General features: G+C 48.7%; 46 non-coding genes across 46 annotated transcripts; all 46 read left to right on the top strand.

Moving 5' to 3' along the window:
• Positions 1–964: 964 nt before the first annotated feature.
• Positions 965–1,036, top strand: Trnat-ugu (transfer RNA threonine (anticodon UGU)). The gene has a single exon. It is a non-coding gene; the product is annotated as a tRNA-Thr (tRNA).
• Positions 1,037–1,282: 246 nt separating this feature from the next.
• Positions 1,283–1,354, top strand: Trnat-ugu (transfer RNA threonine (anticodon UGU)). The gene has a single exon. It is a non-coding gene; the product is annotated as a tRNA-Thr (tRNA).
• Positions 1,355–1,600: 246 nt separating this feature from the next.
• Trnat-ugu (transfer RNA threonine (anticodon UGU)) lies at positions 1,601–1,672 on the top strand. Its single transcript has one exon. It is a non-coding gene; the product is annotated as a tRNA-Thr (tRNA).
• Positions 1,673–1,918: 246 nt separating this feature from the next.
• Positions 1,919–1,990, top strand: Trnat-ugu (transfer RNA threonine (anticodon UGU)). Its single transcript has one exon. It is a non-coding gene; the product is annotated as a tRNA-Thr (tRNA).
• A 246-nt stretch (positions 1,991–2,236) lies between these two features.
• Trnat-ugu (transfer RNA threonine (anticodon UGU)) lies at positions 2,237–2,308 on the top strand. The gene has a single exon. It is a non-coding gene; the product is annotated as a tRNA-Thr (tRNA).
• Positions 2,309–2,554: 246 nt separating this feature from the next.
• Positions 2,555–2,626, top strand: Trnat-ugu (transfer RNA threonine (anticodon UGU)). Its single transcript has one exon. It is a non-coding gene; the product is annotated as a tRNA-Thr (tRNA).
• Positions 2,627–2,872: 246 nt separating this feature from the next.
• On the top strand, positions 2,873–2,944 carry Trnat-ugu (transfer RNA threonine (anticodon UGU)). The gene has a single exon. It is a non-coding gene; the product is annotated as a tRNA-Thr (tRNA).
• A 246-nt stretch (positions 2,945–3,190) lies between these two features.
• On the top strand, positions 3,191–3,262 carry Trnat-ugu (transfer RNA threonine (anticodon UGU)). The gene has a single exon. It is a non-coding gene; the product is annotated as a tRNA-Thr (tRNA).
• Positions 3,263–3,508: 246 nt separating this feature from the next.
• On the top strand, positions 3,509–3,580 carry Trnak-uuu (transfer RNA lysine (anticodon UUU)). The gene has a single exon. It is a non-coding gene; the product is annotated as a tRNA-Lys (tRNA).
• Positions 3,581–3,826: 246 nt separating this feature from the next.
• On the top strand, positions 3,827–3,898 carry Trnat-ugu (transfer RNA threonine (anticodon UGU)). The gene has a single exon. It is a non-coding gene; the product is annotated as a tRNA-Thr (tRNA).
• A 247-nt stretch (positions 3,899–4,145) lies between these two features.
• Positions 4,146–4,217, top strand: Trnat-ugu (transfer RNA threonine (anticodon UGU)). Its single transcript has one exon. It is a non-coding gene; the product is annotated as a tRNA-Thr (tRNA).
• Positions 4,218–4,463: 246 nt separating this feature from the next.
• Positions 4,464–4,535, top strand: Trnat-ugu (transfer RNA threonine (anticodon UGU)). The gene has a single exon. It is a non-coding gene; the product is annotated as a tRNA-Thr (tRNA).
• A 246-nt stretch (positions 4,536–4,781) lies between these two features.
• Positions 4,782–4,853, top strand: Trnat-ugu (transfer RNA threonine (anticodon UGU)). Its single transcript has one exon. It is a non-coding gene; the product is annotated as a tRNA-Thr (tRNA).
• A 246-nt stretch (positions 4,854–5,099) lies between these two features.
• On the top strand, positions 5,100–5,171 carry Trnat-ugu (transfer RNA threonine (anticodon UGU)). Its single transcript has one exon. It is a non-coding gene; the product is annotated as a tRNA-Thr (tRNA).
• A 246-nt stretch (positions 5,172–5,417) lies between these two features.
• Trnat-ugu (transfer RNA threonine (anticodon UGU)) lies at positions 5,418–5,489 on the top strand. Its single transcript has one exon. It is a non-coding gene; the product is annotated as a tRNA-Thr (tRNA).
• Positions 5,490–5,735: 246 nt separating this feature from the next.
• Trnat-ugu (transfer RNA threonine (anticodon UGU)) lies at positions 5,736–5,807 on the top strand. The gene has a single exon. It is a non-coding gene; the product is annotated as a tRNA-Thr (tRNA).
• A 246-nt stretch (positions 5,808–6,053) lies between these two features.
• Positions 6,054–6,125, top strand: Trnat-ugu (transfer RNA threonine (anticodon UGU)). Its single transcript has one exon. It is a non-coding gene; the product is annotated as a tRNA-Thr (tRNA).
• A 246-nt stretch (positions 6,126–6,371) lies between these two features.
• On the top strand, positions 6,372–6,443 carry Trnat-ugu (transfer RNA threonine (anticodon UGU)). Its single transcript has one exon. It is a non-coding gene; the product is annotated as a tRNA-Thr (tRNA).
• Positions 6,444–6,689: 246 nt separating this feature from the next.
• On the top strand, positions 6,690–6,761 carry Trnat-ugu (transfer RNA threonine (anticodon UGU)). The gene has a single exon. It is a non-coding gene; the product is annotated as a tRNA-Thr (tRNA).
• Positions 6,762–7,007: 246 nt separating this feature from the next.
• On the top strand, positions 7,008–7,079 carry Trnat-ugu (transfer RNA threonine (anticodon UGU)). The gene has a single exon. It is a non-coding gene; the product is annotated as a tRNA-Thr (tRNA).
• A 246-nt stretch (positions 7,080–7,325) lies between these two features.
• On the top strand, positions 7,326–7,397 carry Trnat-agu (transfer RNA threonine (anticodon AGU)). The gene has a single exon. It is a non-coding gene; the product is annotated as a tRNA-Thr (tRNA).
• A 246-nt stretch (positions 7,398–7,643) lies between these two features.
• On the top strand, positions 7,644–7,715 carry Trnat-ugu (transfer RNA threonine (anticodon UGU)). The gene has a single exon. It is a non-coding gene; the product is annotated as a tRNA-Thr (tRNA).
• A 246-nt stretch (positions 7,716–7,961) lies between these two features.
• Trnak-uuu (transfer RNA lysine (anticodon UUU)) lies at positions 7,962–8,033 on the top strand. Its single transcript has one exon. It is a non-coding gene; the product is annotated as a tRNA-Lys (tRNA).
• Positions 8,034–8,279: 246 nt separating this feature from the next.
• Trnat-ugu (transfer RNA threonine (anticodon UGU)) lies at positions 8,280–8,351 on the top strand. The gene has a single exon. It is a non-coding gene; the product is annotated as a tRNA-Thr (tRNA).
• A 247-nt stretch (positions 8,352–8,598) lies between these two features.
• On the top strand, positions 8,599–8,670 carry Trnat-ugu (transfer RNA threonine (anticodon UGU)). The gene has a single exon. It is a non-coding gene; the product is annotated as a tRNA-Thr (tRNA).
• Positions 8,671–8,916: 246 nt separating this feature from the next.
• Positions 8,917–8,988, top strand: Trnat-ugu (transfer RNA threonine (anticodon UGU)). The gene has a single exon. It is a non-coding gene; the product is annotated as a tRNA-Thr (tRNA).
• A 246-nt stretch (positions 8,989–9,234) lies between these two features.
• Positions 9,235–9,306, top strand: Trnat-ugu (transfer RNA threonine (anticodon UGU)). Its single transcript has one exon. It is a non-coding gene; the product is annotated as a tRNA-Thr (tRNA).
• A 246-nt stretch (positions 9,307–9,552) lies between these two features.
• Trnat-ugu (transfer RNA threonine (anticodon UGU)) lies at positions 9,553–9,624 on the top strand. The gene has a single exon. It is a non-coding gene; the product is annotated as a tRNA-Thr (tRNA).
• Positions 9,625–9,870: 246 nt separating this feature from the next.
• Trnat-ugu (transfer RNA threonine (anticodon UGU)) lies at positions 9,871–9,942 on the top strand. Its single transcript has one exon. It is a non-coding gene; the product is annotated as a tRNA-Thr (tRNA).
• A 246-nt stretch (positions 9,943–10,188) lies between these two features.
• Trnat-ugu (transfer RNA threonine (anticodon UGU)) lies at positions 10,189–10,260 on the top strand. Its single transcript has one exon. It is a non-coding gene; the product is annotated as a tRNA-Thr (tRNA).
• A 246-nt stretch (positions 10,261–10,506) lies between these two features.
• Positions 10,507–10,578, top strand: Trnat-ugu (transfer RNA threonine (anticodon UGU)). Its single transcript has one exon. It is a non-coding gene; the product is annotated as a tRNA-Thr (tRNA).
• Positions 10,579–10,824: 246 nt separating this feature from the next.
• Positions 10,825–10,896, top strand: Trnat-ugu (transfer RNA threonine (anticodon UGU)). The gene has a single exon. It is a non-coding gene; the product is annotated as a tRNA-Thr (tRNA).
• A 246-nt stretch (positions 10,897–11,142) lies between these two features.
• Positions 11,143–11,214, top strand: Trnat-ugu (transfer RNA threonine (anticodon UGU)). Its single transcript has one exon. It is a non-coding gene; the product is annotated as a tRNA-Thr (tRNA).
• Positions 11,215–11,460: 246 nt separating this feature from the next.
• Positions 11,461–11,532, top strand: Trnat-ugu (transfer RNA threonine (anticodon UGU)). Its single transcript has one exon. It is a non-coding gene; the product is annotated as a tRNA-Thr (tRNA).
• A 246-nt stretch (positions 11,533–11,778) lies between these two features.
• Positions 11,779–11,850, top strand: Trnat-ugu (transfer RNA threonine (anticodon UGU)). The gene has a single exon. It is a non-coding gene; the product is annotated as a tRNA-Thr (tRNA).
• A 246-nt stretch (positions 11,851–12,096) lies between these two features.
• On the top strand, positions 12,097–12,168 carry Trnat-ugu (transfer RNA threonine (anticodon UGU)). Its single transcript has one exon. It is a non-coding gene; the product is annotated as a tRNA-Thr (tRNA).
• A 6,298-nt stretch (positions 12,169–18,466) lies between these two features.
• On the top strand, positions 18,467–18,538 carry Trnat-ugu (transfer RNA threonine (anticodon UGU)). Its single transcript has one exon. It is a non-coding gene; the product is annotated as a tRNA-Thr (tRNA).
• Positions 18,539–18,784: 246 nt separating this feature from the next.
• Positions 18,785–18,856, top strand: Trnat-ugu (transfer RNA threonine (anticodon UGU)). The gene has a single exon. It is a non-coding gene; the product is annotated as a tRNA-Thr (tRNA).
• A 246-nt stretch (positions 18,857–19,102) lies between these two features.
• On the top strand, positions 19,103–19,174 carry Trnat-ugu (transfer RNA threonine (anticodon UGU)). Its single transcript has one exon. It is a non-coding gene; the product is annotated as a tRNA-Thr (tRNA).
• Positions 19,175–19,420: 246 nt separating this feature from the next.
• Positions 19,421–19,492, top strand: Trnat-ugu (transfer RNA threonine (anticodon UGU)). Its single transcript has one exon. It is a non-coding gene; the product is annotated as a tRNA-Thr (tRNA).
• A 246-nt stretch (positions 19,493–19,738) lies between these two features.
• Trnat-ugu (transfer RNA threonine (anticodon UGU)) lies at positions 19,739–19,810 on the top strand. Its single transcript has one exon. It is a non-coding gene; the product is annotated as a tRNA-Thr (tRNA).
• Positions 19,811–20,056: 246 nt separating this feature from the next.
• Positions 20,057–20,128, top strand: Trnat-ugu (transfer RNA threonine (anticodon UGU)). The gene has a single exon. It is a non-coding gene; the product is annotated as a tRNA-Thr (tRNA).
• Positions 20,129–20,374: 246 nt separating this feature from the next.
• Trnat-ugu (transfer RNA threonine (anticodon UGU)) lies at positions 20,375–20,446 on the top strand. Its single transcript has one exon. It is a non-coding gene; the product is annotated as a tRNA-Thr (tRNA).
• Positions 20,447–20,692: 246 nt separating this feature from the next.
• Positions 20,693–20,764, top strand: Trnat-ugu (transfer RNA threonine (anticodon UGU)). Its single transcript has one exon. It is a non-coding gene; the product is annotated as a tRNA-Thr (tRNA).
• A 246-nt stretch (positions 20,765–21,010) lies between these two features.
• Positions 21,011–21,082, top strand: Trnat-ugu (transfer RNA threonine (anticodon UGU)). Its single transcript has one exon. It is a non-coding gene; the product is annotated as a tRNA-Thr (tRNA).
• A 246-nt stretch (positions 21,083–21,328) lies between these two features.
• On the top strand, positions 21,329–21,400 carry Trnat-ugu (transfer RNA threonine (anticodon UGU)). The gene has a single exon. It is a non-coding gene; the product is annotated as a tRNA-Thr (tRNA).
• Positions 21,401–21,471: the final 71 nt, after the last annotated feature.

Raw genomic sequence — 21,471 nt, 5'->3', positions numbered from 1 at the left:
CGGCCCTTCAGATTAAACAATAAGAGCACTAAAAAAAAAAAAAAATGGATAAGGCGTCGGACTTCGGATCCTACAAAAAGTGTTTACATCTTCTTTTTGAAAAAAAAAAAAAAAAAAAAAAAAAAAAGTGGCAGAGCGCTGGTCTAGTAAACCAGAGGTCGTGAGTTCGATCCTCACAGGAGGCAAATGAATTTTGTAACAGCCCCTTCTACCTTTGCCCTTTCGAAAAAAGCGGTCAAGAATAAAAAGAATTATGAATGGGTGCGGTATTTAAGAAATGCTCTCGCAAATGAATAGTGCGAATGCTGCTATTAAAGTAGGCACCAGAAACTGCTGCTTTTGGCAGTCTCTGGAGAATGCCGACGTGAAATACTTAGTTCTTGTAATGTATTTTCTACCCCTGGTAGAGACCCTCGCGGTTGTCGTCGTCGTCGTCGTCGTCGGCGCCGCCGCCGCTTTGGTAATAGCGGCAAGTCGCCATTGTATGACATAGGGTGACGTACCCTCTGCAACCGACTGAGATGGCAGTAAGCGATTGAAGCTGATTTGCAACCTCTTGCTTGATCAGCGTCATAAGGGCTTGAATGTAACTTGCGATGGGACACAGCTAGAAGTAGCATCGCATATTTAGTACTGAAATTGGTAAAAAAAAAAAAAAAGGGGGCAGAGCACTGGTCTTGTAAACCAGGGGCCGTGAGTTCGATTCTCACAGGGGGCAGCACAATTTTAAATGGGCCAATGTACTGCTGTGAACCGAAAATTTCAAAATAGCGTGTCTCTTCGGGCCTGAGCCAAGATCACAGATGACGATAGACGAAAGACGGCAGCACCCGTCACTCATCGCTGTGGACCTCAGTGGTAGCGAATTGTTGTGGCAGAGTAAATCTTTGTACGCATTTTCTGGACTCTGAAATGTATTTTTCTCGAGGGCTGTGACGATCGCAAAGAGGTGTAAGCTGTAACAGCCTCCTTAGCTCAGGGGCAGAGCACTGGTCTTGTAAACCAGGGGCCGTGAGTTCGATTCTCACAGGGGGCAGCACAATTTTAAATGGGCCAATGTACTGCTGTGAACCGAAAATTTCAAAATAGCGTGTCTCTTCGGGCCTGAGCCAAGATCACAGATGACGATAGACGAAAGACGGCAGCACCCGTCACTCATCGCTGTGGACCTCAGTGGTAGCGAATTGTTGTGGCAGAGTAAATCTTTGTACGCATTTTCTGGACTCTGAAATGTATTTTTCTCGAGGGCTGTGACGATCGCAAAGAGGTGTAAGCTGTAACAGCCTCCTTAGCTCAGGGGCAGAGCGCTGGTCTTGTAAACCAGGGGCCGTGAGTTCGATTCTCACAGGGGGCAGCACAATTTTAAATGGGCCAATGTACTGCTGTGAACCGAAAATTTCAAAATAGCGTGTCTCTTCGGGCCTGAGCCAAGATCACAGATGACGATAGACGAATGACGGCAGCACCCGTCACTCATCGCTGTGGACCTCAGTGGTAGCGAATTGTTGTGGCAGAGTAAATCTTTGTACGCATTTTCTGGACTCTGAAATGTATTTTTCTCGAGGGCTGTGACGATCGCAAAGAGGTGTAAGCTGTAACAGCCTCCTTAGCTCAGGGGCAGAGCACAGGTCTTGTAAACCAGGGGCCATGAGTTCGATTCTCACAGGAGGCAGCACAATTTTAAATGGGCCAATGTACTGCTGTGAACCGAAAATTTCAAAATAGCGTGTCTCTTCGGGCCTGAGCCAAGATCACAGATGACGATAGACGAAAGACTGCAGCACCCGTCACTCATCGCTGTGGACCTCAGTGGTAGCGAATTGTTGTGGCAGAGTAAATCTTTGTACGCATTTTCTGGACTCTGAAATGTATTTTTCTCGAGGGCTGTGACGATCGCAAAGAGGTGTAAGCTGTAACAGTCTCCTTAGCTCAGGGGCAGAGCACTGGTCTTGTAAACCAGGGGCCGTGAGTTCGATTCTCACAGGGGGCAGCACAATTTTAAATGGGCCAATGTACTGCTGTGAACCGAAAATTTCAAAATAGCGTGTCTCTTCGGGCCTGAGCCAAGATCACAGATGACGATAGACGAAAGACGGCAGCACCCGTCACTCATCGCTGTGGACCTCAGTGGTAGCGAATTGTTGTGGCAGAGTAAATCTTTGTACGCATTTTCTGGACTCTGAAATGTATTTTTCTCGAGGGCTGTGACGATCGCAAAGAGGTGTAAGCTGTAACAGCCTCCTTAGCTCAGGGGCAGAGCACTGGTCTTGTAAACCAGGGGCCGTGAGTTCGATTCTCACAGGGGGCAGCACAATTTTAAATGGGCCAATGTACTGCTGTGAACCGAAAATTTCAAAATAGCGTGTCTCTTCGGGCCTGAGCCAAGATCACAGATGACGATAGACGAAAGACGGCAGCACCCGTCACTCATCGCTGTGGACCTCAGTGGTAGCGAATTGTTGTGGCAGAGTAAATCTTTGTACGCATTTTCTGGACTCTGAAATGTATTTTTCTCGAGGGCTGTGACGATCGCAAAGAGGTGTAAGCTGTAACAGCCTCCTTAGCTCAGGGGCAGAGCACTGGTCTTGTAAACCAGGGGCCGTGAGTTCGATTCTCACAGGGGGCAGCACAATTTTAAATGGGCCAATGTACTGCTGTGAACCGAAAATTTCAAAATAGCGTGTCTCTTCGGGCCTGAGCCAAGATCACAGATGACGATAGACGAAAGACGGCAGCACCCGTCACTCATCGCTGTGGACCTCAGTGGTAGCGAATTGTTGTGGCAGAGTAAATCTTTGTACGCATTTTCTGGACTCTGAAATGTATTTTTCTCGAGGGCTGTGACGATCGCAAAGAGGTGTAAGCTGTAACAGCCTCCTTAGCTCAGGGTCAGAGCACTGGTCTTGTAAACCAGGGGCCGTGAGTTCGATTCTCACAGGGGGCAGCACAATTTTAAATGGGCCAATGTACTGCTGTGAACCGAAAATTTCAAAATAGCGTGTCTCTTCGGGCCTGAGCCAAGATCACAGATGACGATAGACGAAAGACGGCAGCACCCGTCACTCATCGCTGTGGACCTCAGTGGTAGCGAATTGTTGTGGCAGAGTAAATCTTTGTACGCATTTTCTGGACTCTGAAATGTATTTTTCTCGAGGGCTGTGACGATCGCAAAGAGGCGTAAGCTGTAACAGCCTCCTTAGCTCAGGGGCAGAGCGCTGGTCTTGTAAACCAGGGGCCGTGAGTTCGATTCTCACAGTGGGCAGCACAATTTTAAATGGGCCAATGTACTGCTGTGAACCGAAAATTTCAAAATAGCGTGTCTCTTCGGGCCTGAGCCAAGATCACAGATGACGATAGACGAAAGACGGCAGCACCCGTCACTCATCGCTGTGGACCTCAGTGGTAGCGAATTGTTGTGGCAGAGTAAATCTTTGTACGCATTTTCTGGACTCTGAAATGTATTTTTCTCGAGGGCTGTGACGATCGCAAAGAGGTGTAAGCTGTAACAGCCTCCTTAGCTCAGGGGCAGAGCACTGGTCTTTTAAACCAGGGGCCGTGAGTTCGATTCTCACAGGGGGCAGCACAATTTTAAATGGGCCAATGTACTGCTGTGAACCGAAAATTTCAAAATAGCGTGTCTCTTCGGGCCTGAGCCAAGATCACAGATGACGATAGACGAAAGACGGCAGCACCCGTCACTCATCGCTGTGGACCTCAGTGGTAGCGAATTGTTGTGGCAGAGTAAATCTTTGTACGCATTTTCTGGACTCTGAAATGTATTTTTCTCGAGGGCTGTGACGATCGCAAAGAGGTGTAAGCTGTAACAGCCTCCTTAGCTCAGGGGCAGAGCACTGGTCTTGTAAACCAGGGGCCGTGAGTTCGATTCTCACAGGGGGCAGCACAATTTTAAATGGGCCAATGTACTGCTGTGAACCGAAAATTTCAAAATAGCGTGTCTCTTCGGGCCTGAGCCAAGATCACAGATGACGATAGACGAAAGACGGCAGCACCCGTCACTCATCGCTGTGGACCTCAGTGGTAGCGAATTGTTGTGGCAGAGTAAATCTTTGTACGCATTTTCTGGACTCTGAAATGTATTTTTTGTCGAGGGCTGTGACGATCGCAAAGAGGTGTAAGCTGTAACAGCCTCCTTAGCTCAGGGGCAGAGCACTGGTCTTGTAAACCAGGGGCCGTGAGTTCGATTCTCACAGGGGGCAGCACAATTTTAAATGGGCCAATGTACTGCTGTGAACCGAAAATTTCAAAATAGCGTGTCTCTTCGGGCCTGAGCCAAGATCACAGATGACGATAGACGAAAGACGGCAGCACCCGTCACTCATCGCTGTGGACCTCAGTGGTAGCGAATTGTTGTGGCAGAGTAAATCTTTGTACGCATTTTCTGGACTCTGAAATGTATTTTTCTCGAGGGCTGTGACGATCGCAAAGAGGTGTAAGCTGTAACAGCCTCCTTAGCTCAGGGGCAGAGCACTGGTCTTGTAAACCAGGGGCCGTGAGTTCGATTCTCACAGGGGGCAGCACAATTTTAAATGGGCCAATGTACTGCTGTGAACCGAAAATTTCAAAATAGCGTGTCTCTTCGGGCCTGAGCCAAGATCACAGATGACGATAGACGAAAGACGGCAGCACCCGTCACTCATCGCTGTGGACCTCAGTGGTAGCGAATTGTTGTGGCAGAGTAAATCTTTGTACGCATTTTCTGGACTCTGAAATGTATTTTTCTCGAGGGCTGTGACGATCGCAAAGAGGTGTAAGCTGTAACAGCCTCCTTAGCTCAGGGGCAGAGCGCTGGTCTTGTAAACCAGGGGCCGTGAGTTCGATTCTCACAGGGGGCAGCACAATTTTAAATGGGCCAATGTACTGCTGTGAACCGAAAATTTCAAAATAGCGTGTCTCTTCGGGCCTGAGCCAAGATCACAGATGACGATAGACGAATGACGGCAGCACCCGTCACTCATCGCTGTGGACCTCAGTGGTAGCGAATTGTTGTGGCAGAGTAAATCTTTGTACGCATTTTCTGGACTCTGAAATGTATTTTTCTCGAGGGCTGTGACGATCGCAAAGAGGTGTAAGCTGTAACAGCCTCCTTAGCTCAGGGGCAGAGCACAGGTCTTGTAAACCAGGGGCCATGAGTTCGATTCTCACAGGAGGCAGCACAATTTTAAATGGGCCAATGTACTGCTGTGAACCGAAAATTTCAAAATAGCGTGTCTCTTCGGGCCTGAGCCAAGATCACAGATGACGATAGACGAAAGACTGCAGCACCCGTCACTCATCGCTGTGGACCTCAGTGGTAGCGAATTGTTGTGGCAGAGTAAATCTTTGTACGCATTTTCTGGACTCTGAAATGTATTTTTCTCGAGGGCTGTGACGATCGCAAAGAGGTGTAAGCTGTAACAGTCTCCTTAGCTCAGGGGCAGAGCACTGGTCTTGTAAACCAGGGGCCGTGAGTTCGATTCTCACAGGGGGCAGCACAATTTTAAATGGGCCAATGTACTGCTGTGAACCGAAAATTTCAAAATAGCGTGTCTCTTCGGGCCTGAGCCAAGATCACAGATGACGATAGACGAAAGACGGCAGCACCCGTCACTCATCGCTGTGGACCTCAGTGGTAGCGAATTGTTGTGGCAGAGTAAATCTTTGTACGCATTTTCTGGACTCTGAAATGTATTTTTCTCGAGGGCTGTGACGATCGCAAAGAGGTGTAAGCTGTAACAGCCTCCTTAGCTCAGGGGCAGAGCACTGGTCTTGTAAACCAGGGGCCGTGAGTTCGATTCTCACAGGGGGCAGCACAATTTTAAATGGGCCAATGTACTGCTGTGAACCGAAAATTTCAAAATAGCGTGTCTCTTCGGGCCTGAGCCAAGATCACAGATGACGATAGACGAAAGACGGCAGCACCCGTCACTCATCGCTGTGGACCTCAGTGGTAGCGAATTGTTGTGGCAGAGTAAATCTTTGTACGCATTTTCTGGACTCTGAAATGTATTTTTCTCGAGGGCTGTGACGATCGCAAAGAGGTGTAAGCTGTAACAGCCTCCTTAGCTCAGGGGCAGAGCACTGGTCTTGTAAACCAGGGGCCGTGAGTTCGATTCTCACAGGGGGCAGCACAATTTTAAATGGGCCAATGTACTGCTGTGAACCGAAAATTTCAAAATAGCGTGTCTCTTCGGGCCTGAGCCAAGATCACAGATGACGATAGACGAAAGACGGCAGCACCCGTCACTCATCGCTGTGGACCTCAGTGGTAGCGAATTGTTGTGGCAGAGTAAATCTTTGTACGCATTTTCTGGACTCTGAAATGTATTTTTCTCGAGGGCTGTGACGATCGCAAAGAGGCGTAAGCTGTAACAGCCTCCTTAGCTCAGGGGCAGAGCGCTGGTCTTGTAAACCAGGGGCCGTGAGTTCGATTCTCACAGTGGGCAGCACAATTTTAAATGGGCCAATGTACTGCTGTGAACCGAAAATTTCAAAATAGCGTGTCTCTTCGGGCCTGAGCCAAGATCACAGATGACGATAGACGAAAGACGGCAGCACCCGTCACTCATCGCTGTGGACCTCAGTGGTAGCGAATTGTTGTGGCAGAGTAAATCTTTGTACGCATTTTCTGGACTCTGAAATGTATTTTTCTCGAGGGCTGTGACGATCGCAAAGAGGTGTAAGCTGTAACAGCCTCCTTAGCTCAGGGGCAGAGCACTGGTCTTGTAAACCAGGGGCCGTGAGTTCGATTCTCACAGGGGGCAGCACAATTTTAAATGGGCCAATGTACTGCTGTGAACCGAAAATTTCAAAATAGCGTGTCTCTTCGGGCCTGAGCCAAGATCACAGATGACGATAGACGAAAGACGGCAGCACCCGTCACTCATCGCTGTGGACCTCAGTGGTAGCGAATTGTTGTGGCAGAGTAAATCTTTGTACGCATTTTCTGGACTCTGAAATGTATTTTTCTCGAGGGCTGTGACGATCGCAAAGAGGTGTAAGCTGTAACAGCCTCCTTAGCTCAGGGGCAGAGCACTGGTCTTGTAAACCAGGGGCCGTGAGTTCGATTCTCACAGGGGGCAGCACAATTTTAAATGGGCCAATGTACTGCTGTGAACCGAAAATTTCAAAATAGCGTGTCTCTTCGGGCCTGAGCCAAGATCACAGATGACGATAGACGAAAGACGGCAGCACCCGTCACTCATCGCTGTGGACCTCAGTGGTAGCGAATTGTTGTGGCAGAGTAAATCTTTGTACGCATTTTCTGGACTCTGAAATGTATTTTTCTCGAGGGCTGTGACGATCGCAAAGAGGTGTAAGCTGTAACAGCCTCCTTAGCTCAGGGGCAGAGCACTGGTCTAGTAAACCAGGGGCCGTGAGTTCGATTCTCACAGAGGGCAGCACAATTTTAAATGGGCCAATGTACTGCTGTGAACCGAAAATTTCAAAATAGCGTGTCTCTTCGGGCCTGAGCCAAGATCACAGATGACGATAGACGAAAGACGGCAGCACCCGTCACTCATCGCTGTGGACCTCAGTGGTAGCGAATTGTTGTGGCAGAGTAAATCTTTGTACGCATTTTCTGGACTCTGAAATGTATTTTTCTCGAGGGCTGTGACGATCGCAAAGAGGTGTAAGCTGTAACAGCCTCCTTAGCTCAGGGGCAGAGCACTGGTCTTGTAAACCAGGGGCCGTGAGTTCGATTCTCACAGGGGGCAGCACAATTTTAAATGGGCCAATGTACTGCTGTGAACCGAAAATTTCAAAATAGCGTGTCTCTTCGGGCCTGAGCCAAGATCACAGATGACGATAGACGAAAGACGGCAGCACCCGTCACTCATCGCTGTGGACCTCAGTGGTAGCGAATTGTTGTGGCAGAGTAAATCTTTGTACGCATTTTCTGGACTCTGAAATGTATTTTTCTCGAGGGCTGTGACGATCGCAAAGAGGTGTAAGCTGTAACAGCCTCCTTAGCTCAGGGGCAGAGCACTGGTCTTTTAAACCAGGGGCCGTGAGTTCGATTCTCACAGGGGGCAGCACAATTTTAAATGGGCCAATGTACTGCTGTGAACCGAAAATTTCAAAATAGCGTGTCTCTTCGGGCCTGAGCCAAGATCACAGATGACGATAGACGAAAGACGGCAGCACCCGTCACTCATCGCTGTGGACCTCAGTGGTAGCGAATTGTTGTGGCAGAGTAAATCTTTGTACGCATTTTCTGGACTCTGAAATGTATTTTTCTCGAGGGCTGTGACGATCGCAAAGAGGTGTAAGCTGTAACAGCCTCCTTAGCTCAGGGGCAGAGCACTGGTCTTGTAAACCAGGGGCCGTGAGTTCGATTCTCACAGGGGGCAGCACAATTTTAAATGGGCCAATGTACTGCTGTGAACCGAAAATTTCAAAATAGCGTGTCTCTTCGGGCCTGAGCCAAGATCACAGATGACGATAGACGAAAGACGGCAGCACCCGTCACTCATCGCTGTGGACCTCAGTGGTAGCGAATTGTTGTGGCAGAGTAAATCTTTGTACGCATTTTCTGGACTCTGAAATGTATTTTTTGTCGAGGGCTGTGACGATCGCAAAGAGGTGTAAGCTGTAACAGCCTCCTTAGCTCAGGGGCAGAGCACTGGTCTTGTAAACCAGGGGCCGTGAGTTCGATTCTCACAGCGGGCAGCACAATTTTAAATGGGCCAATGTACTGCTGTGAACCGAAAATTTCAAAATAGCGTGTCTCTTCGGGCCTGAGCCAAGATCACAGATGACGATAGACGAAAGACGGCAGCACCCGTCACTCATCGCTGTGGACCTCAGTGGTAGCGAATTGTTGTGGCAGAGTAAATCTTTGTACGCATTTTCTGGACTCTGAAATGTATTTTTCTCGAGGGCTGTGACGATCGCAAAGAGGTGTAAGCTGTAACAGCCTCCTTAGCTCAGGGGCAGAGCGCTGGTCTTGTAAACCAGGGGCCGTGAGTTCGATTCTCACAGGGGGCAGCACAATTTTAAATGGGCCAATGTACTGCTGTGAACCGAAAATTTCAAAATAGCGTGTCTCTTCGGGCCTGAGCCAAGATCACAGATGACGATAGACGAAAGACGGCAGCACCCGTCACTCATCGCTGTGGACCTCAGTGGTAGCGAATTGTTGTGGCAGAGTAAATCTTTGTACGCATTTTCTGGACTCTGAAATGTATTTTTCTCGAGGGCTGTGACGATCGCAAAGAGGTGTAAGCTGTAACAGCCTCCTTAGCTCAGGGGCAGAGCACTGGTCTTGTAAACCAGGGGCCGTGAGTTCGATTCTCACAGGGGGCAGCACAATTTTAAATGGGCCAATGTACTGCTGTGAACCGAAAGTTTCAAAATAGCGTGTCTCTTCGGGCCTGAGCCAAGATCACAGATGACGATAGACGAAAGACGGCAGCACCCGTCACTCATCGCTGTGGACCTCAGTGGTAGCGAATTGTTGTGGCAGAGTAAATCTTTGTACGCATTTTCTGGACTCTGAAATGTATTTTTCTCGAGGGCTGTGACGATCGCAAAGAGGTGTAAGCTGTAACAGCCTCCTTAGCTCAGGGGCAGAGCACTGGTCTTGTAAACCAGGGGCCGTGAGTTCGATTCTCACAGGGGGCAGCACAATTTTAAATGGGCCAATGTACTGCTGAGAACCGAAAATTTCAAAATAGTGTGTCTCTTCGGGCCTGAGCCAAGATCACAGATGACGATAGACGAAAGACGGCAGCACCCGTCACTCATCGCTGTGGACCTCAGTGGTAGCGAATTGTTGTGGCAGAGTAAATCTTTGTACGCATTTTCTGGACTCTGAAATGTATTTTTCTCGAGGGCTGTGACGATCGCAAAGAGGTGTAAGGTGTAACAGCCTCCTTAGCTCAGGGGCAGAGCACTGGTCTTGTAAACCAGGGGCCGTGAGTTCGATTCTCACAGGGGGCAGCACAATTTTAAATGGGCCAATGTACTGCTGTGAACCGAAAATTTCAAAATAGCGTGTCTCTTCGGGCCTGAGCCAAGATCACAGATGACGATAGACGAAAGACGGCAGCACCCGTCACTCATCGCTGTGGACCTCAGTGGTAGCGAATTGTTGTGGCAGAGTAAATCTTTGTACGCATTTTCTGGACTCTGAAATGTATTTTTCTCGAGGGCTGTGACGATCGCAAAGAGATGTAAGCTGTAACAGCCTCCTTAGCTCAGGGGCAGAGCACTGGTCTTGTAAACCAGGGGCCGTGAGTTCGATTGTCACAGGGGGCAGCACAATTTTAAATGGGCCAATGTACTGCTGTGAACCGAAAATTTCAAAATAGCGTGTCTCTTCGGGCCTGAGCCAAGATCACAGATGACGATAGACGAAAGACGGCAGCACCCGTCACTCATCGCTGTGGACCTCAGTGGTAGCGAATTGTTGTGGCAGAGTAAATCTTTGTACGCATTTTCTGGACTCTGAAATGTATTTTTCTCGAGGGCTGTGACGATCGCAAAGAGGTGTAAGCTGTAACAGCCTCCTTAGCTCAGGGGCAGAGCACTGGTCTTGTAAACCAGGGGCCGTGAGTTCGATTCTCACAGGGGGCAGCACAATTTTAAATGGGCCAATGTACTGCTGTGAACCGAAAATTTCAAAATAGCGTGTCTCTTCGGGCCTGAGCCAAGATCACAGATGACGATAGACGAAAGACGGCAGCACCCGTCACTCATCGCTGTGGACCTCAGTGGTAGCGAATTGTTGTGGCAGAGTAAATCTTTGTACGCATTTTCTGGACTCTGAAATGTATTTTTCTCGAGGGCTGTGACGATCGCAAAGAGGTGTAAGCTGTAACAGCCTCCTTAGCTCAGGGGCAGAGCACTGGTCTTGTAAACCAGGGGCCGTGAGTTCGATTCTCACAGGGGGCAGCACAATTTTAAATGGGCCAATGTACTGCTGTGAACCGAAAATTTCAAAATAGCGTGTCTCTTCGGGCCTGAGCCAAGATCACAGATGACGATAGACGAAAGACGGCAGCACCCGTCACTCATCGCTGTGGACCTCAGTGGTAGCGAATTGTTGTGGCAGAGTAAATCTTTGTACGCATTTTCTGGACTCTGAAATGTATTTTTCTCGAGGGCTGTGACGATCGCAAAGAGGTGTAAGCTGTAACAGCCTCCTTAGCTCAGGGGCAGAGCGCTGGTCTTGTAAACCAGGGGCCGTGAGTTCGATTCTCACAGGGGGCAGCACAATTTTATATGGGCCAATGTACTGCTGTGAACCGAAAATTTCAAAATAGCGTGTCTCTTCGGGCCTGAGCCAAGATCACAGATGACGATAGACGAAAGACGGCAGCACCCGTCCCTCATCGCTGTGGACCTCAGTGGTAGCGAATTGTTGTGGCAGAGTAAATCTTTGTACGCATTTTCTGGACTCTGAAATGTATTTTTCTCGAGGGCTGTGACGATCGCAAAGAGGTGTAAGCTGTAACAGCCTCCTTAGCTCAGGGGCAGAGCACTGGTCTTGTAAACCAGGGGCCGTGAGTTCGATTCTCACAGGGGGCAGCACAATTTTAAATGGGCCAATGTACTGCTGTGAACCGAAAATTTCAAAATAGCGTGTCTCTTCGGGCCTGAGCCAAGATCACAGATGACGATAGACGAAAGACGGCAGCACCCGTCACTCATCGCTGTGGACCTCAGTGGTAGCGAATTGTTGTGGCAGAGTAAATCTTTGTACGCATTTTCTGGACTCTGAAATGTATTTTTCTCGAGGGCTGTGACGATCGCAAAGAGGTGTAAGCTGTAACAGCCTCCTTAGCTCAGGGGCAGAGCACTGGTCTTGTAAACCAGGGGCCGTGAGTTCGATTCTCACAGGGGGCAGCACAATTTTAAATGGGCCAATGTACTGCTGTGAACCGAAAATTTCAAAATAGCGTGTCTCTTCGGGCATCAGCCAAGATCACAGATGACGATAGACGAAAGACGGCAGCACCCGTCACTCATCGCTGTGGACCTCAGTGGTAGCGAATTGTTGTGGCAGAGTAAATCTTTGTACGCATTTTCTGGACTCTGAAATGTATTTTTCTCGAGGGCTGTGACGATCGCAAAGAGGTGTAAGCTGTAACAGCCTCCTTAGCTCAGGGGCAGAGCACTGGTCTTGTAAACCAGGGGCCGTGAGTTCGATTCTCACAGGGGGCAGCACAATTTTAAATGGGCCAATGTACTGCTGTGAACCGAAAATTTCAAAATAGCGTGTCTCTTCGGGCCTGAGCCAAGATCACAGATGACGATAGACGAAAGACGGCAGCACCTGTCACTCATCGCTGTGGACCTCAGTGGTAGCGAATTGTTGTGGCAGAGTAAATCTTTGTACGCATTTTCTGGACTCTGAAATGTATTTTTCTCGAGGGCTGTGACGATCGCAAAGAGGTGTAAGCTGTAACAGCCTCCTTAGCTCAGGGGCGAGTTCCGCTTTAGACGCCGTGCAGTGTGGACGTGCCTAGTCTTTCGCTCCGCCGTAGCGTTACGTATAGTGGACTATCGTTTTTGTTTACGTGTTGTGTTGCAACTTCTGAGAGTGTTTCTCCGTCGTTGTTTCGTACCTTGTGTTACTTTCTGTCCTTATTTCAGTGTTTTTTGTGTAGCGGTTTCGACCGCATATTTTGAAAATGTCGTCCCAGGTTATTCCTCGTCAGGCTACAGTTAGTTTTGCTTTTGACAAGTCAACCCGCCATGTGCAACCTAGTTCTCTTGAGATACATGATTGGTTGGTAGATACCTTTGGTGTTCATTCGGATCAGGTGCACACTGCTTATTTTGATACCGAACTATATGTTTTCTTTGTTAAGTTTATGGACCCACTTCAGGTTGATAAAATTCTTTCTAAATATGGTCATCAAGTTCTCTTTCGGCATCGGGATGATTCTGTAAGTACCGTGCTGCTTTCCAATGCTTCCATCACGTATACCAATGTTCGTGTTTACAACCTTCCACCGGAGGTGGATAATGTCTATCTTAAGGAGGGTCTACAGAAGTATGGTGATGTAAAGAGCATTCGCCTTGAACGCTGGTCAAGCCAACATCGCCTGCAATGTTACAGTGGTATTCGTTCAGTCGAAATGCACGTTAAGCAGAATATTCCATCTCACCTGCAGATCGGTGGATATCGTGTCCATGTAACATATAGTGGTCAGGTTGGCACCTGTTTTTTGTGCAATGAAAGTGGTCACGTGCGTACCGACTGTCCGCGGAGAGTTTTTGTTTTAAAAAATTCTCTCGAACAGCGTCGCAAGTTAACGGTCGCTGACCTCGTTGCAGGTGGTTCTGCTCTTGGTGTAGCACAGTCCAGTGGTAGTAGCGCCCCGCCACAGGTTTTGCGCACCCCTGACACAGAATTTCCTCCTTTGCGTGCTAAATCTGATGTTGTTCCGTCTGTCCCTCAGGTGGGTGTGCCACTTTTGAATAATAAGAGGCGTCGCCCACACGATGGAAATAGTACGGATGAGGATCTCCCTGAGATGCCCCAGTCCGAGCGACCGGCATCCTCCGAGCCACTGTGTACTGTAGCTGCTCCCTGCCCTCCTGAGGTAGCGGTTCCGGTGGCGGCTGCTGGCGCCCCTCCGGCCTCCGACGCAGCTTCTCTCGAGTCGGGTCGTCGGTCGGACCTGTTGGCGCCGTCTTCCGAACCGACTTCGATGTCACAACAAGTGGAGCCGCGACAACTTCCTGCTTCGCTGCCCCATACCTCTGCCAGCGGAGCTGCTCCGCTTCCTTCCAACTCTGCGGCCTCGGACCTTCCTGCTCACGTTTCGCCTCCGTGCAGTCCATGTTTGCCGGAAGCTAGTGCAGGTGTTGACCATTCCGTTTTGTCGGATGTTTCCCCCGCGACCCCGGATCCCGCATGTGGACCGGCGCGGGTGGTGTCGGATACAGAACTTGACCCTCCTACGTCACCGGCGGCTGAAGTTTCCTTGCCCGTCAGCCGACGCAAGTTACGCGTTCAGCCGAACGTTAATGCTGTTCGTAAAAAACCGAAACGTAAGGGATCCACGGAACGGGGTAGCAGTCCCCCTCCCTCGGATGCCTCCGTCACCCCTGCTATGGACTGTGACGCTGGTGCGTCGGTGTAGGTGATTTGTTTTCTCGCTTTTCTCTCTATGGTTCAAGCATACACCTTTCTTACCTTAAATGTTAACCGTATTGAGTCCGACGTTCGCATTGCCTCTTTGCGGCAGTTTATTTACGACGCCTGTGCGGACGTAGTGTTTTTGCAGGAAGTGTTGTTTTCTGATCTCTCTCTACCTGGATTTCAAACTGTTTTTAATGTCGCGCCGGAATATTCAACAGGAACTGCTCTTTTCTTTCGAGAGGGCATTCCTATTACTGACGTTGAATTCCTTGACTCTGGCCGTGGGATTGGTTGTCGTCTTTTTGATCTCCGCCTCATTGTTTTGTATGCCCCCTCTGGTTCGGGTCACACTGTGGCTCGATCGCGCTTTTATAAAGAAGAGCTTATTTATCTTTTGCGCCAGAGTCCTCGGAGTCTCCTGCTCGGAGGCGATTTTAATTGTGTTTTACGCCCTGCAGACCAGTCCCCCAATTTTAATTATTGCCGTGATTTACATGACTTAGTTCGTACGATGCATCTGCGTGATGTTTGGGAACACAAATATCCAACCCTGGTGAAATATACGTTTTTTACCGCGTCCTCATGCAGTAGACTCGACAGATTCTATTTATCTGATTTTTTATGTGATAAAATTCTTTCTGTCGATGTTATTCCTACTAGTTTTTCTGACCATTGTGCTTTTACTGCCACTGTAAATCTTAGTCACCAACCTGCAAAACTTTATCGTTCCCAGTGGATGTTAAATGTTTCCCACCTTGCCGACAGTGCTATGGATGATGTTATAAGTGGCGTGTGGGAGCGATGTCTTCGCTCTGTCCCGCGATACCCCTCCTTGCTGGTTTGGTGGACTGCGTTTGCCAAGCCCAAGATTCGTCAGACTTTGATTTTCTACTGTGCTGCTAGGGCGCGTGATTTTAAGAACACGTATGAATATTACTACTCTGTCCTGCGTGAACTATATGACGCGGCGGGTACCTCTCCTCTGCGGATCCATGATGTTCGTCGTATTAAAGCCAAGCTCTTGAGCCTTAAACGACGACAGATGGATGGTCTGCGAGTCAAGTCGAAACCTCACTCTCTTGTTGAAGGTGAGCTGACATCCTTGTACCACCTGCTACGGCATTACACTCGTCGTCGTCGCTCCTTCATCTCTTCTCTTACGGTGGATGGTGGACGACAGCTTATTGCACAGGAGGAAATGGTTCGTGCTCTTCATCAGTATTACACTAGTCTATATTCTGCCGATGATTCTGGTGAGTCTCTTTCGGATGATGTCTTTGGGGATCTAACTGCGACGATCGCGCCTGACGCGAACGGCGAATTTCTCCGGGAGTTCCAGGTAGATGAGGTTTTCGATTTTATTGCTCGCTCTCCGTCCAGTAAATCGCCGGGTCCAGACGGCCTGCCTAAAGAATTTTATCTCCGTTTTTGGCCTCTTTTGGGTGGCATTTTTACGCAGATTTTAAATGAGATTGTCAGGGGGATGGATGTGCCTGCCGATTTTAAAGTAGGGAAAATTGTTTTAATTCCGAAGTCTTCTGGTCGTTTATCTGCTGCCAATCTTCGTCCGCTCACATTGCTGAATTTTGACTACAAGACAGCTGCTAGAGCGCTCAATAGCCGGTTGTCCTCTCTGCTTCGGGGTGTGATTGGTGCACATCAATGTTGTTTTCATGATAGATCTATTCTGACACCAGTAGCCGAATATCGGGATGTTGTCTCGGTTGCGGCGGTTACAAACGTACATTGTGCCTTTGCCTTCCTTGATTTTCATAAGGCTTTTGATCACGTCAGTCATGTGTTTTTAGATCGTGTTTTAGGTACAATAGGTTTTAACGCTTCATCACGTGGTGTTCTTGGCAATTTGTATAGGGGAATAACAGCTCGGGTGTCAGTCAATGGGCAGCTGACGCCGCCCATTGCTATCCGCCGCGGAGTGCCTCAGGGTAGTCCGCTCTCTATGTCTTTATTCGTATTGTCCCTGGAACCGCTGCTTCGGACTATTGCTCTCAAGCTTCAGGGTATGTCCCTCTCTGGTGGGAAGCTCTCGGTTAAGGCATATGCGGATGATGTCGTTGTTCTCCTCCGTCAACGTGATGATATCCCGTTGTTGAAAGGGGCAGTTGATGCATACTGTCGTGTCTCTGGAGCGCGTCTCAATCAGGGTAAATGTAAGTTCCTTGATATTCGAGGATTTCGCGATGCTGACGTCCCTTGGGCCACTGTTGTCGATCGCCATACGTCCTTGGGGATTATCATTGATCGGTGTCCTCTAAAAATGGCGGCTCTCAATTGGAAATCTGTCACCGAGAAGATACAGGGGGCTCTGATGGTCCATGAGCAGCGCTCTGCTACCATTTTGCAAAAAGTCAGAATTTTAGACACCTACGTTCTATGTAAAGCTTATTATGTTGCTCAGCTGTTCCCACTTCCCATGATGGTGGCGAAAAGGTTGCGCCAATTGTCTAGCAGGTTTATATGGAAGGGCCATCTATTCAAGTTACGTTACGAGGTAATGACGAAACCGCGTATCTCCGGAGGCTTGGGCCTCTCTGACATTACTCGCAAGGCGTCTGCTTTGTACGTCCGCCGAACGACTCTAATTGTTACGCAAGAAGTGACTTCGATTACATCCAGGCTTTTTACTGTTGTGCGTCCGGCGAGCCTTGCTCCACCTGTCGATGTCGGACGCCTAAATTTTAAGTTGAAACACATTCGGGAATTTTACATTGCGGTGAGTTACCTCGGTGACGTCTTCTTGCGGCGACCGGTGCCAACGACCAAGGGCTTGATTGCCCGCTGGGAGGGGCTGGCCGGTCCCAATCCAATAGAACTGGCGTCTCCATCTGTGTCCTGGAGGAACGTCTGGAAGAATGTTAGTCTGCCGATCCACTCTATGGCCGTGGCGTCCACGTGGTATAGGGTAATAAATAATTTGGTTCCCACCAATGTACGACTGCACCGTATTGGTCTTTCTGACACGGACACCTGTACTCGGTGTGGTCTCGTGGATACCCTTGAACATCGATTCACCTGCTGTGGGCACCTTGCTAATTGGCGTTGGCTCAGGAAACAACTTGCCTTTGTCACTAGGTCTGCTGAAGCCGCTTATACTATTGACATCATCGTCCGGCCCGATTCTTCCTTTTTTCCGCGAACGAAGCTCCATACCGTCATGTGGTTGATTGGCCATTTCGTACATTTTGTCAACAGTTGTCATGAAGAGGATGGACACCTAGCGTTTCGGCAGTACATGCTTACTGCTTACTGGCAGCGCTTGCGATTGCCAGGCCTCCGAGATGATTTTGCCAATATGCTTAGCCTGACATTTGAAAGAGAGGGTGTTGGCTAAGGTCACCTGTGTGAGCCATTTTCTTTTATACTGTTTCTGGATTTGCCGCCTTTATGTATGTTTCTTCTCTACACCAGGACTGAAGTTTCCGTGTTTTTTTTTTAATCTTTATTTCACAAAGCAGTCTACATTATATAGTCATGTTTTAGGATTTTAATTTCAGTAGTGTACTTCTTTTGAAGTGGCTGTGTTGTGGATGTTCCTTAATATTTTTTTTTTCAATAGACATATTTGTTAGAGGAATAATAATTACGCTTTCATTTGCTCATAATGAGCTGAGACTGAATTGCAGGCATTTATAAAAAAAAAAAAAAAAAAAAAAAAAAAAAAGTTGGTAGAGCGGTGGACTGTAGTGGAGGATTCACAGTTATAAAAAAAAAAAAAAAAAAAAAAAAAAAAAGGGGCAGAGCGCTGGTCTTGTAAACCAGGGGCCGTGAGTTCGATTCTCACAGGGGGCAGCACAATTTTAAATGGGCCAATGTACTGCTGTGAACCGAAAATTTCAAAATAGCGTGTCTCTTCGGGCCTGAGCCAAGATCACAGATGACGATAGACGAAAGACGGCAGCACCCGTCACTCATCGCTGTGGACCTCAGTGGTAGCGAATTGTTGTGGCAGAGTAAATCTTTGTACGCATTTTCTGGACTCTGAAATGTATTTTTCTCGAGGGCTGTGACGATCGCAAAGAGGTGTAAGCTGTAACAGCCTCCTTAGCTCAGAGCACTGGTCTTGTAAACCAGGGGCCGTGAGTTCGATTCTCACAGGGGGCAGCACAATTTTAAATGGGCCAATGTACTGCTGTGAACCGAAAATTTCAAAATAGCGTGTCTCTTCGGGCCTGAGCCAAGATCACAGATGACGATAGACGAAAGACGGCAGCACCCGTCACTCATCGCTGTGGACCTCAGTGGTAGCGAATTGTTGTGGCAGAGTAAATCTTTGTACGCATTTTCTGGACTCTGAAATGTATTTTTCTCGAGGGCTGTGACGATCGCAAAGAGGTGTAAGCTGTAACAGCCTCCTTAGCTCAGGGGCAGAGCACTGGTCTTGTAAACCAGGGGCCGTGAGTTCGATTCTCACAGGGGGCAGCACAATTTTAAATGGGCCAATGTACTGCTGTGAACCGAAAATTTCAAAATAGCGTGTCTCTTCGGGCCTGAGCCAAGATCACAGATGTCGATAGACGAAAGACGGCAGCACCCGCCACTCATCGCTGTGGACCTCAGTGGTAGCGAATTGTTGTGGCAGAGTAAATCTTTGTACGCATTTTCTGGACTCTGAAATGTATTTTTCTCGAGGGCTGTGACGATCGCAAAGAGGTGTAAGCTGTAACAGCCTCCTTAGCTCAGGGGCAGAGCACTGGTCTTGTAAACCAGGGGCCGTGAGTTCGATTCTCACAGGGGGCAGCACAATTTTAAATGGGCCAATGTACTGCTGTGAACCGAAAATTTCAAAATAGCGTGTCTCTTCGGGCCTGAGCCAAGATCACAGATGACGATAGACGAAAGACGGCAGCACCCGTCACTCATCGCTGTGGACCTCAGTGGTAGCGAATTGTTGTGGCAGAGTAAATCTTTGTACGCATTTTCTGGACTCTGAAATGTATTTTTCTCGAGGGCTGTGACGATCGCAAAGAGGTGTAAGCTGTAACAGCCTCCTTAGCTCAGGGGCAGAGCACTGGTCTTGTAAACCAGGGGCCGTGAGTTCGATTCTCACAGGGGGCAGCACAATTTTAAATGGGCCAATGTACTGCTGTGAACCGAAAATTTCAAAATAGCGTGTCTCTTCGGGCCTGAGCCAAGATCACAGATGACGATAGACGAAAGACGGCAGCACCCGTCACTCATCGCTGTGGACCTCAGTGGTAGCGAATTGTTGTGGCAGAGTAAATCTTTGTACGCATTTTCTGGACTCTGAAATGTATTTTTCTCGAGGGCTGTGACGATCGCAAAGAGGTGTAAGCTGTAACAGCCTCCTTAGCTCAGGGGCAGAGCACTGGTCTTGTAAACCAGGGGCCGTGAGTTCGATTCTCACAGGGGGCAGCACAATTTTAAATGGGCCAATGTACTGCTGTGAACCGAAAATTTCAAAATAGCGTGTCTCTTCGGGCCTGAGCCAAGATCACAGATGACGATAGACGAAAGACGGCAGCACCCGTCACTCATCGCTGTGGACCTCAGTGGTAGCGAATTGTTGTGGCAGAGTAAATCTTTGTACGCATTTTCTGGACTCTGAAATGTATTTTTCTCGAGGGCTGTGACGATCGCAAAGAGGTGTAAGCTGTAACAGCCTCCTTAGCTCAGGGGCAGAGCACTGGTCTTGTAAACCAGGGGCCGTGAGTTCGATTCTCACAGGGGGCAGCACAATTTTAAATGGGCCAATGTACTGCTGTGAACCGAAAATTTCAAAATAGCGTGTCTCTTCGGGCCTGAGCCAAGATCACAGATGACGATAGACGAAAGACGGCAGCACCCGTCACTCATCGCTGTGGACCTCAGTGGTAGCGAATTGTTGTGGCAGAGTAAATCTTTGTACGCATTTTCTGGACTCTGAAATGTATTTTTCTCGAGGGCTGTGACGATCGCAAAGAGGTGTAAGCTGTAACAGCCTCCTTAGCTCAGGGGCAGAGCGCTGGTCTTGTAAACCAGGGGCCGTGAGTTCGATTCTCACTGGGGGCAGCACAATTTTAAATGGGCCAATGTACTGCTGTGAACCGAAAATTTCAAAATAGCGTGTCTCTTCGGGCCTGAGCCAAGATCACAGATGACGATAGACGAAAGACGGCAGCACCCGTCACTCATCGCTGTGGACCTCAGTGGTAGCGAATTGTTGTGGCAGAGTAAATCTTTGTACGCATTTTCTGGACTCTGAAATGTATTTTTCTCGAGGGCTGTGACGATCGCAAAGAGGTGTAAGCTGTAACAGCCTCCTTAGCTCAGGGGCAGAGCACTGGTCTTGTAAACCAGGGGCCGTGAGTTCGATTCTCACAGGGGGCAGCACAATTTTAAATGGGCCAATGTACTGCTGTGAACCGAAAATTTCAAAATAGCGTGTCTCTTCGGGCCTGAGCCAAGATCACAGATGACGATAGACGAAAGACGGCAGCACCCGTCACTCATCGCTGTGGACCTCAGTGGTAGCGAATTGTTGTGGCAGAGTAAATCTTTGTACGCATTTTCTGGACTCTGAAATGTATTTTTCTCGAGGGCTGTGACGATCGCAAAGAGGTGTAAGCTGTATCAGCCTCCTTAGCTCAGGTGCAGAGCGCTGGTCTTGTAAACCAGGGGCCGTGAGTTCGATTCTCACAGGGGGCAGCACAATTTTAAATGGGCCAATGTACTGCTGTGAACCGAAAATTTCAAAATAGCGTGTCTCTTCGGGCCTGAGCCAAGATCACAGATGACGATAGACGAAAGACGGCAGCACCCGTCACTCATCGCTGTGGACCTCAGTGGTAGCGAATTGTTGTGGCAGAGTAAATCTTTGTACGCATTTTCTGGACTCTGAAATGTATTTTTCTCGAGGGCTGTGACGATCGCAAAGAGGTGTAAGCTGTAACAGCCTCCTTAGCTCAGGGGCAGAGCACTGGTCTTGTAAACCAGGGGCCGTGAGTTCGATTCTCACAGGGGGCAGCACAATTTTAAATGGGCCAATGTACTGCTGTGAACCGAAAATTTCAAAATAGCGTGTCTCTTCGGGCCTGAGCCAAGATCACAGATGACGATAGACGAAAGACGGCAGCACCCGTCACTCATCGCTGTGGACCTCAGTGGTAGCGAATTGTTGTGGCAGAGTAAATCTTTGTACGCATTTTCTGGACTCTGAAATGTATTTTTCTCGAGGGCTGTGACGATCGCAAAGAGGTGTAAGCTGTAACAGCCTCCTTAGCTCAGGGGCAGAGCACTGGTCTTGTAAACCAGGGGCCGTGAGTTCGATTCTCACAGGGGGCAGCACAATTTTAAATGGGCCAATGTACTGCTGTGAACCGAAAATTTCAAAATAGCGTGTCTCTTCGGGCCTG

This window comes from Schistocerca serialis, unplaced genomic scaffold, assembly GCF_023864345.2.
Source record: "Schistocerca serialis cubense isolate TAMUIC-IGC-003099 unplaced genomic scaffold, iqSchSeri2.2 HiC_scaffold_1369, whole genome shotgun sequence".
Lineage (NCBI taxonomy): Eukaryota > Metazoa > Arthropoda > Insecta > Orthoptera > Acrididae > Schistocerca > Schistocerca serialis.
Note: the sequence above shows the minus strand (reverse complement) of the source record. Positions and strands in the feature narration are given on the sequence as shown.